Genomic DNA, 12,104 nt, shown 5'->3' with positions numbered 1-12,104 from the left:
CATCTACGATAAGGGGAGTGGCCATCTTAGGTAAATGTAATATGGGGGGGTGAAACGCACTAAAACGGACGGGTCTGGTAGATGGGTTCTGGTAGAACTGAATCTAGGGATTACACTGTGTGTGATCTATGGATCAAATGAAGATGAGCCAGTAGTATTTGACGAATTAGAAGAAGAGCTGGCTAATTGGGGTACCCCCATGATAGTGTGTGGGGACATGAATATTTCGGCTGATTGGAGGCAGGGAGGTAAATACACAGGACGCAAACATAAGGTATATAGGGCATTAGGCTCTTTAATACAGTCGCATGGCTTGGCCGATGTATGGGGGGGAAAATGCCTGGGGATCCAGGATTTACTTATTTTTCACACCCAGCTCAGAAATATTCTAAACTGGATTATTTCTTTGTGTCAGTAGAGGAGCTATGCAATGTTAGAATTGCCAAGCTTCCAAGAATAGTCTCGGATCATAACCCTCTGATATTGACATACAAGATCCCTAATACTCCTAGGAAAACAACAAGGTGGACATTTGAAAGGAAACTTCTAAAGGATGAAAGGTTTGTAAAGCACATTAAACAGTGGGCGAAAGAGTTTTTTGATATTAATAGATACAGCTCATCCCGAAATGGAGTATGGGAAACCTTCAAGGCATCCTTAAGGGGGGAGACGATTAGCTGATCCGCCAAGTTAAGGAAAGAGGATAGAGGCAAAGTGGAGAAGCTCACTCTAGAACTAGCAGAGTCAGAGAAACGACATATAGAGGAAATAGTGTCAGGCAAGAATGGTAGCGAAACGGCTAGAACTATGGCCCTGATCAAGGGAGATATCTTAAAAATGGTTACGCAAAAGGAGATTAATGAATATCAGGCGTCTCGAGCAAGGCGATATGAGACTGGCGAACAAGCCGGAAGAGCATTAGCGTTGCGCATTAGGCAAGAAGCTAATAAAAATAAAATCTGTAAGATCAATGATAATGGGGTAGAATATACGGATCCGAAAAAGATAATGGGCGTGTTCCAGAAATGTTACCAAAAACTGTATGATCAGGAGGCGGGGGGTTTACCATCCAGTCAAGGGCTTGGGCCTACATGTCCGGTGTTAGAGGAAAAAGACAGGGAGCAGTTGGAAATGGATATAACTGCAGAGGAGATGAGGACTGCATTACAAGATCTAGTAGCTGGTAAAGCTGCAGGCCCAGATGGCATACCGATAGAAGTTTATAAGATCTTAGGGGAGGAAATTCTTCCACTGCTCTTAGACCTATTTAACGGCATAATTTGCTCTGGGAAGATTCCTGATTCTTGGAAACAAACTAATATCGTAATATTCCATAAAAAGGGGAAACCAGAGGATAATCCGGGCTCTTATCGGCCAATATCGCTGATAAACGCGGATACCAAACTCTATTCTAAGGTATGGGCTAAAAGGCTAGGGGGGATTTTTGGCCAACTTGTCTCTCCGTGGCAGCATGGGTTTGTCCCAGGAAGAGGCACCACGGAACACACTTTGCGTGCGTTCTCGCTATACGATGCAATGGCTGTCATGGGGGGAGAAATGGCCATGATCCTCTTAGATGCCGAAAAGGCTTTCGACCGTGTGGTCTGGGATTTTATGTAGGATGTCCTGGTTAGAAGGGGCTTTGGAGAGAAATGCAGGAAAGCAATAAAGGCTATGTACATGGATCCTGTAGCTAGAATCACAACTATGGGCTTGCAGTCGGAAGAGGTGGTTATTAGAAGAGGTACCCGTCAGGGATGCCCTTGCTCCCCTATACTCTTCTCACTTTATATAGATCCCCTAATTAGGGAAATCCTAGCTTCAGATAAGATATCCCCCATTATAGCAAATGGGCATACCACCAAATTATTGGCTTATGCGGATGATTTGGCAATTGTCACTACTAATCCGCAGACGGCAATGCTGGAATTGAGTCAACTGGCTCACGCCTTTGGAACCCGCTCTGGGTATAAGCTTAATGAGGAAAAAACAATAATGATTAGCACAAATAATGTACATAAAGTCGACCAAAGGTATGTGGAGTCTGCAGTATATCTCGGGGTGAGAATTAATGCAAATGTGGAGAAAATCATACAAGAAAATTATCTACCCCTGATTGCTTCAATAGATAAAGAATTGAGAAGAATAGATGGTTTACACCTATCCCTGATTGGAAGGGTGAATGTATTGAAGATGTCAATGTTCCCGAAACTATTGTATTTATTTTGTGCCATACCTTGCTAGTAGAAGAGGGTCTGTTGAAAAAAATGGAAGCTGTTTTTTCTCAATTTGTGTGGCAATATGGGAAAATACGAAGATCTTTGGCTCGACTTTCTGCACCACTGGAGGGAGGGGGACTGTCTGCACCAAATTTGAGGCTATATCACTGGGTTTGTTTAATGATGCAAATGAATGTCCTATTTAAATATGATGATATAGAGGTGCCGATTGGTTCATACAGAACTCCCACAATTTATGAATTACTAGTAGGAGAAAGAGCATTGAGGCTTCTAACACGAGAAATAAAATCTAGGTATTTTAAAAGGAGCAAAAGTAAAGTGATGCTTAGTGCCTGGGGCACCTGGAAGTCAATATTGAAATTTTTGAAGATCCCGAAGATTAATAGCACAGTAGATCTATGGCGGTCAGACCCTTTTGTGCATCTAGGACAAAATAGAAATAGTAGGACATGGAAGGAGCTGGGTATTAGTTGTTTGGGTGATGTCATGGGTGAGGATGAATTATTGGGATTTGACATACTTCAGCAAAAGTTCGGTATACCTGCTAGTCAATGGCTTTTATATAGACAATTGGAGCAAACAGTGAAGTCAATTAGACATAGGATATCAATTCAGGAGCTTAATCCGATTGTGAACTATGTAAGGAATGGTGGCAAGAAGATTAAAATCGGGTATAGCTATCTTATGCAGGGTTTGGGAGAGGACATTGGACAAATAGAATCAGCTTGGGCTCAAAGAACTGGGGATCCAGATATAGACATTGATTATGCCCTAGCAATGAATAAGAAAATATTAAGAGCTTCAAATTTAAAAGCACAGCACTACAAGACGATTTTTAACTTGTATTACACCCCTGCCAAGCTGTTCAAATGGGGTAAAAGAGAAAATGATAGGTGTCCCAGGTGTGACCAAGGCCCCGCAGATTTATCTCATATGTTCTATAATTGTCAGAATCTTAGGCCAGTTTTTACAGAAATGGAAAGGTTTCTAACGGGGCTGCTGGAGAAACAGATCTCTCTATCCCCTACTATTGTTTTGATTGGCAGGGATGAAAATCTCAAACTTGAGCAAGAGGTCGAAGCATTTATTTTTCTATCTATGGCTGTTTTTAGGATTTTAATTACGGCTGGGTGGAAAGATTCTGTAGCTCCCACTTTTCAGATGTGGTTAACTAGGCTGCTGGTAACCCATAATATAGAGAAATGTTTGTTCAATTTTAAAGGAAAGAGGTCGAGAGACTATGGTCAGAAGATATGGGCCCCTCCTAGAAACTGGAGAGAAGCTAGATGAATAAGCGTAAGCAGACTCTGAGGCGATGTTGATTGACTCCCTTATGTACTACTGTCGGAAACAAAACTGGTTTTATGTCATCTACAAATGCAATTTTAAGATGTATAAGATGTGTATAAGATGTATATAGCAATTTCAATGTCTGATTTTATCCTGTTGATTAATGTAATTTTGTGATACCCGGAACCATCTCAATAAAAAAATAAGGGGAAAAAAATGATATTTGCTCATGAAATTCCAAGTCTGCTTCTTCGGGTAATCAATCAGCAAGCGGAGAGCATCTCGGCCTCTCAGCGTTAGATGCGACACACACCACACACTAATCTAACTAAACTATCCCAGTTATACTTTCTTAATGGCATGTACCACCCCTAAATGTTTCAGCTTAATGAAACTCCTGTTTCTGATTGGGAAAGCTAAGGGGATGATCATCACACCATGCTAAGTTTTCAATAATTTCTTACAGTTTATTGTTCTAAGTTTCCGCCCATTAATTTCTTCTCCCATGCTTTATTCCCACCCATATTAGCAAACATTATCACTAACATTGTATACAATTTTCACAGTTGTCCATTGAATCTTCAGGATGTTCAGCTGGTTCCCAGGGTATGTCTACTAGATGTCCTTGGACGAGTCCCAAGATTTGAGCGCATTGCTCCGGAGCAGTCTCTCTTAGGCATGCCCAACATTCGCGTGGTTATCAAACCTTTGCATTCTAGGAGGCCCAAATACGAACTAATAGAGAAGTCAAAAGAGAAAGTATTACATAAAAAATAAAATGGTTTCACTGTATGCCACCTACTTCTACTCTAACCCCATTTATTTATAAAGACTTTTTATGCATTAGCATTTAGTATACAATTCAATTTTAGTTTCAGCAAAGCAGATGTTTAGCACGTGTGTTTCCAAGCGGCCATCTTAGATGCTAGTGCGCAGAAGCAAACTTTTCCCTCCATGCGTTAAGGCGTCATACTATGTAGATGCAGTTGACGCATCTGCAATATAATTTGGTGCATTAGCAGCCATCTTTAACCGCATTCGGGTTACTTGTTAGTAAAACACATAGGCAAGCTTCCCTTCTTTGCTAATAATGTGAAATATAATGCATATTAGTACGACAATACGAGTTTATTATTTCATTATGGGTTTATATGAGAGGACTGCGTCCGAGCAAGTCTCCTTTATTCGAGCCCTTGCTCCATCAATCCCCTCTCTGATGGCATTTATGCCATCCCAACTACCTATACCCAACCAGATGCCAACCTTCAGCACATCTCTCCATCTTTGCAATTTCAACGTTGTCTTTGTCTTTCATATTTCTCATCTTCCTGTATAATTCTCCTTTTATTTCCTATCATTTAATTTCTTTGTACTTTCTTTTCTTTCCCTGTCTGTTCACTTCATACTTTCTTTTCCTGCTAAAACATTTGTACCATATCCTTATTATTATTAGAACTATCATTGTTACTCTGAGTATAGGCAGTATTACTTGAGCTACAATTCCTTTACCTAGGTTAGCAAACCATGACCCTATTGACGTTAAACTATTTGTTACTCTTTTCAATACATTATCAACTTCCAGTGGTTTTAAATTTTCTTCCAATTTGGGAATATTTTTAAGGTACCCTCCAATTTCTACACTTTTATGAGGTATGTAAGAGCAACAATGTTGCACGTTCAGCATTTTACAGACTCCTCCCTCTTTTGCCAATAATATATCAAGGGCAAGTCAATTTTGCAAAACCACTGATCTGATCGCAAACATTTCGGTATTGATCATCAGGAAACCTCCAGCATTGTCAGTCGATAAACAATCAATGACTGTTGATAATTGACAAATTCTACGTGAATTCAAAATTACTCCCACTGAAGGTATTAATGCACTAAATATGTCACCTAGTATTTCAGAAAAACTGGCTCTTTTATTATGGATTAGTTCTTCTTTGTCTTCATTGTTTCCAGTTATTCTTTTCACATGGTAAATTTTAGCGGATAATATTGCAAAATAGCAAGTCCCATACCATCTTGTGGGTAACTCGAAATAAGCTTTATTCCCACACACATAATAGATTCCAGGAAATACTAGATCAGTTTCCCCTTTTAGTCCCCAACCTCCAAGAATCAAGAAGTTCTGTTCACATTCACTGGAACCAATGAATACATTGTTATAGTCGGTCTTTAATCTCTGGAGATAGATTTTTCCTTTCTTTTCGAAATCTAGGGACATCGCAGCATGAGTCTTGCCAGGTGCATAAATTCCCTCCTTTTCCGGCCAAGGTGGAATATGACTTTTCTGTACAACTACTTTCTTCTGAAAATCCTGTCTCCTTTCTTCTACTAAATTAAAAAATATCTTTCTTCTTCTTTTAGTGAGCAAGTAAGATTATTCTCATGAGCTTTTTCTGTATCTATTGTCTTCTGCATTAGGAAAAATTCACCCATAAATTGTGCAGCTTGGTTCCTAAGCACTGGATTCATATTCTTTGAATAGGAACCTCTGGAAATATCACATCTAAATTTGAATAATAATACTGTATTTTCCCTGTTCTATAAAATAGACTTGTTAATACACTACATGATATGCCATAAATTAAAGGTAAATGATGATATGTAACCCCTTCTGCCACTGAAGCTGGTAATTTCATACATACATAACATTCACTAATTTCCATAGTGTCTACATACTGAAACAATAATTTGGTGAATACGTTTAAAGCAGTGTTATTATTTGTTACTGTATGATGTATTTCTGACTCGTCTGATGCTTATAGTTCTACCTTATCTTCTTTTATGTTAGCTAACTTCCCATTAGTGTCTGTGCTATTCTTCTTCTCTACATTCATCAAGTAAGGGATTGCTATTGTTAAAAATACCCATACTACCATCCATACTAATATTATAAAGAGAGAGCCCAAACCTTTGAGGCGGGTAAGCTCCGGAACTACAGCGCCAATCAGAACACCCAATACAGCACTGGAACGGTGAGTATAAGCAGATGGACATAGGCTATACACCAGCCCAATATATACATTACAAAGTGAAAAAGACCATTTTGGGAAAAAGTAGTCCGTCATGGGCGTGGGCGTTCTGCTGTAAAGCAATGCTTGCGAAAAGCGTTCTGTGTGAGAATAGCGTTCTGACACGTCTTGAAGTGGGTGTGTCATTTAGCATTGTTGTGGGCGTGTGCCTTCAGAGAAGCCGGAAGCATTGCAGAGAGGGAGAATAGCGTCCTTGGAGTTGTGGAGTTTGGCAGTGACGCTATGTAGGGCGTCTAAGTGCACCAAGCAAGTATTTGGGGAGTGTGTGAACCTACTAAGGCACACGCCCTCAGTGTGCATGCCAGGACTGATCAGGGGCTTCGGCAGGAGCGGACACATACGTTTGCATTCTGCGGAAAGGACAACAAACCGCAGAGCACACACTCACCTTCCGCGCAACAGAAAGAGGGGTTCTGAGCTGACCGCACAGGCAAGTCCCATGAAACAATAAATGTACTATGCCATGAACTTTTAAAAAAACTCTGCCTTGCCTATTCTAACCATTTAGGACATTCTTTTTCGTACCCTGACAAAGTCGGGACGGGCTGCTAGTTACTAATACTATGCTACATACAAATAATCCAAAGAACAATTGAGGAAGTGTAGAGGTAGTGGTGATAGAATCACCCTCCAATACGATATGAAAAATAAAATGAGATTCTATCAATGTGAAGTGATCAAAATATGTTTATGTATATTTTCAACTTTGCAGTGAAGGGAAGTGGGAGCAGCTCTCTTCGCGAGTGGCAGAAAGAGAGCACTATGTGCTTTTAAAATACCCCTCACACACTAAGAATCCCTTAGTGTCATGCTTCATCATAGGGGTCTTCCCGTCCCTCTACGGGGTGGGGCGTGCTACGAGCTACGCGGGAGCACTGATATTAATGACGTTAGGCTATGTGTGGTGTAGGACAGTGATAAGTGATAGGAGTGTAGGGACCTAGATACGTGAATGTAAAAAAATTTAAAAATCCCCTGGCTAATGGAAAACATTGATTTAATGACTTTCCTTGCTGGGAACAGTAAAAAGGGGTTTGAGAGGTAGAACATAATACGTTAACTACCTAGTCGACATGACATGTTTCGTAAGCAGTCCCCTGCTGCTTACTCATCAGGACCTCTGATGGTCCCTACTAGTAATACTCAATTTCTAAATACAGTATGCTTAAAGTCCTAAAACCTAGTAGCAAAAATCGGCTACTTGGTTAGGCTTCTGGGCTTGAGTGGGACCTCAGTGAAGCGAAAAAATGTATTGACCTGTTGTGGTCCAGTTCTTTTATATGCTGTGTGCCCCATCAGACTGCATCCTGGGGATCGCTATCTTGCGGTCTAGTAACCGCTACAGATATTCTGGCGTTAATCCTCACCCTCGGCAGCTCTGTGGCATTGATAGAATCTCATTGTTTTTTCTTTTCACATATAAATAATCTACAACATTTCTTTAAGCAATTTCATTTCGGTCTTTCAACAACTCTATTTCTGGCCATTTTAAGAAGAGTTCTCTTCTTTCACTTTATTTCGTAAATTTAAATGTCTTTTTAGTCATTCAAGGGGGTCTCACTTCTCCTTCATCAATCTGTTTAGTAATTATTTCATGATCACTTTCTTTGTTTAAATCTAGATTTTCAAAGTCTTCAAGAATCACATAGGTCCATTCAGGATCTTTGAATTTATTATTCAGTATTTTTAGTCTCTGACTTCTTCGCTTTGGTTTTTTAACTAATGGTCCTGACTGACTTGTGACTTCATTCACCTGTTCTGGTTCTTCAGTTATTGTCTTTAGGCGATATTTTAATCTTTTGACACAGCTTGACCAGTTATCACCTTTCCTCACCCTTTTACTTTGCATTGTACTTTCACTGTCCTCGTCTCTTTCAAGAACTCTTTTATTTTTTGTTAAGTTGTGGTACAATTTGATTTTCTTCTTCTTTGGAGTTCCTCTCTCTCTCTGACCTAGATCAGAGCTTAAATTTGTAACACCATTCACCTGAATGTATTCTGCTTCGCCTGTCTGATCCTGTTCAGGTCTTTCATTATCTCGCTCTTCTTCCTCCTGAACTTGTTCTTCTTCTCCTAACTGGTCCTGCTCAGGTCTTACAACACGTTGCTTGTTTGCAGCCTGAACATGTTCTTCTAATCCTACTTGTCCCTCCTCAGAATCGTGAATAATTTGATTCACCTCTGTCTGAGTTTTTTTTATCTTTCCTTGCCTTTTCCTGCTTAGGTTCTCCATTAATCTCAAATTCAATTTTCTGAGCTTGTTCTTCTACACCTGTCTGGTCCTGTCTAGTTTCTCTCCTTTCTGATATTGTTCTACTTCTTGTTTTAATGTTTTCATCAAGTACGTCTACCACTGGTATCCAATCTTCCTGACTTGTGCTCGGTTGTTCTTGATCAGCTACTTCAGAGTCTGTTACTCTAGGCTCTTTAGCTGCACATCCTTCAGCACCCCCAACTATTGATTGGTCTGTTTCATCAGGAGCTGGTACCTTCTTGGTATGACTGGCATGTATCCAGTTTGGCAACCCTGCACACTTCACTGCTGTTGTTGTAACCAGTATGACCTGTTTTGGTTTATCCCACCGTGGTGCTAGGCACGTCTCTCTGGTGTGATTCTTCACCACCACCCAGTCTCCAGGATTGAGATTATGTGCTTGATCCAGTTGCCTGGCAACTGCGTCTTCTCCAACCTGATGAGAGACAGAACGCAACAGGTCAGACAATATTTCACAATAGTCTAACACCAGATCATAAATTATACTTAACAGTTTATGTCCTGGTATGAAGGCTAATCTCATCGTTCTTCCCATGAATATTTCATGAGGACTCAATCCTGTGTTTCTGTCTGGATTATTTCTGAGTACCATCAGCACCAGAGGCAGTGCATCTGTACAACACAGTGATGTAGATGTGCACACCTTTGCCAATCTTGATTTTATTGTGCCATTCAATTGTTCTACCACTCTGAAGTCTCAGGACTGTAAGCACAGTGCAATTTCTGTTCAATTTTAAATGCTTCACAAATCAAACAAAATATTTCATTATTAAAGTGAGACCCTCTACCTGATTCCAAATTTACTGGAAAACCGAAGCGTGGAATCAGTTCCCTTAACAGTAGCTTGGCAACTGTTATGCTGTCATTTCTTCTAGTAGGATATGCCTCCACCCACCGTGAGAATAAGCACACTATGACAAGAATGTATTTTAGTCCTCTACATGATGGTAAATGAATGAAATCAACATCCAGTCTTACAAAGGGGAGAAGTGTGGCTCAGGGGTTAGAGGCGGCAGACCCGGAAGCTGAGATCGGTCCTGGACCAGGGTTCATTTCCCCACCTCGGCAGGTCTTGGGCTCAAAAATTCCACGGACTCGATAATTCTCGCTCCGGTGCCTTCTCGACTCATGGGTTCATACTCTGCGACTCTGGGCAATAGCTTGCTTAATCTCCACAACGGCCCCTCGCGGCGGGATGCCTGGCTTTCACCTTGTGGATACCCTGCCGGGGTTATCTCACAGGGGAATACCAGGACGGGTTCCCTAAGCAAGCGCCGGGAAACCCACTGCGGGTAGCTGTGCGCTATACAAGTTCAAATACATTTACATTTACAAATGGTCCCTCTTCCTTTCCGATCGTACCCCTACTGACTACTGTCTTCCTGCCTGGATTGTTCTGTTGACAAATTAAGCATTTCTGGCAAAGGCTCTCGGCTACTGTCCTAAATTTCGGATTATACCAATAATGTCTAAAGAATCTGATCATAGCATCTCTTCCTATATGGGTGTCTCCATGGTACATCCTGGCCATTTGTGAGAGTAAGCAATCTGGCATGACTGGCCTACCATCTGGATAAATCCAGACATTGTCTTCTGCTCTCCCGTAACACCCTGTCTTTTTCTAACCTTCCTTTTCACTCATTTCTACTTCATCCTTCAAATGTCGTACTTCATCCCATGTTTCTGTTGTCGAGATTAGCATAAGTTGGCATCTGATTCCACTTGTCTCAATTTTCTTGTTTACTGCCAATTTGGTTTTAGCACAATACTGGGCAACTTGGTCAGCATATCGATTACCAGCAGTCACATAGTCATTTCCCGACTGATGTGCAGCACATTTGACAACTGCCACTTCATTGAATTGCTTCTTAAAGCTCTTTCACAAAATGTGCATTTTTAATAGGAGTACCTGAAGGAGTCAGAAAATCCCTTTGCATCCAGAGCTGGCCAAAATCAGGCACAACCCTGTAACCATTCTGGCTGTCAGTGTAAATTGTTACGCTCCAATTTTACATGCCTTAAACAAGGCTATCAATTTGGCTACTTGTGCAGACTTGACTCCTGGTAAAATCCAGCCAATGTACAGACAGTGTAAGCAGCACTTAATTCTCCTTTCTTGTGCCTCATGCACGAGCCGTCTACAAGAGGCTTTTCCTGTATGTCTGGGCGAGGTTTGGTGCAATATTATGTAACTTCTGGACAATCATGTTCTACATCATCCCTCACTTCCTCTCCATGTACATCAGGTAATAGGGTAGCTGGATTTAGAACTGAGCATCTGATTACCATCACGTTTTCTGCACCCAGTATTATTCTTTCATTCTTAGTCATTTGACTTGGAGTAAGGTACTGAGTTCTTGTTCTTGTTAAAAGAATTTCTACTGAATGTGTGACATAGACCTTTACGGGATGTCTGATCACAATTGGCTCACTTTGTTCTAAACTCATACAAGCAGCAGCCACTGCTTTTAAACAGTCAGGTAAAGCTGAAGCCACAGGGTCCAGTGTAGCAGAAAAATATGCCACTGGACTCCTCATCAGCCCATGTCATTGAGTTAATATGGATAAAGCACAATTATCTTGTTCACAACAAAATAGTGCAAATTCTTTTGTATAGTCTGGCATACCAAGAGCAGGGGCTTCACATAAGCAATTTCGTAATTTTACAAAAGCCTCCATGCTTTCATCATCCGATTTTATAGGGTCTTTTGCTCGTTTTCTAGTCATTTGTATGAGTGGTTTGACTAACAAGGACAATCCTACAATCAATTGTCTATAATACCCAACCACTCCAAGAAACATTCGGATTGTTCTTTGGGTTTTTGGTAACTGCATTTGTTTAATTATCTTTATCCTTTTAGGTGTCACTCTTCTCGCTCCTCTTTCTAGTGATGTCCCAGATATTTGACTCTATTTTGACAAAATTGTAATTTCTCTGGTGACACCTTGTGCCCTCGATCAGCCAAATTATTTACCAAGGCAATGGAATCAGTGACACAATCATCTTGTGACTTTGCTGCCACTAACAAATCATCAATATATTGGAATAGAACAGAATTCCTGGGCATTATCAGTGTTTCTAAACACTTTTTTTGAATCTGATTGGAAATGGAAGGGCTTTTTGTGTACCCTTGAGGAACTCGATTCCACACATAGATATGATTTTAAAATTTAAATGAGAATATGTACTGGCTGTCAGGATGTAATGGAATGGAGAAAAATGCATGACATAAGTCAATTACGGTAAGCCATCCTGCATTC

General features: G+C 40.6%; 1 protein-coding gene across 3 annotated transcripts in view; it reads left to right on the top strand.

Annotated features, from left to right (window-relative positions):
• LOC147690365 (cytochrome P450 2F2-like) overlaps positions 1-12,104 on the top strand; it is a 533,126-nt gene that overhangs the window by 470,001 nt on the left and 51,021 nt on the right. The window lies entirely within an intron of this gene.

Source organism: Lissotriton vulgaris, chromosome 9 (assembly GCF_964263255.1).
Source record: "Lissotriton vulgaris chromosome 9, aLisVul1.2, whole genome shotgun sequence".
Lineage (NCBI taxonomy): Eukaryota > Metazoa > Chordata > Amphibia > Caudata > Salamandridae > Lissotriton > Lissotriton vulgaris.
This window is presented reverse-complemented; position numbering and strand designations above follow the sequence as displayed.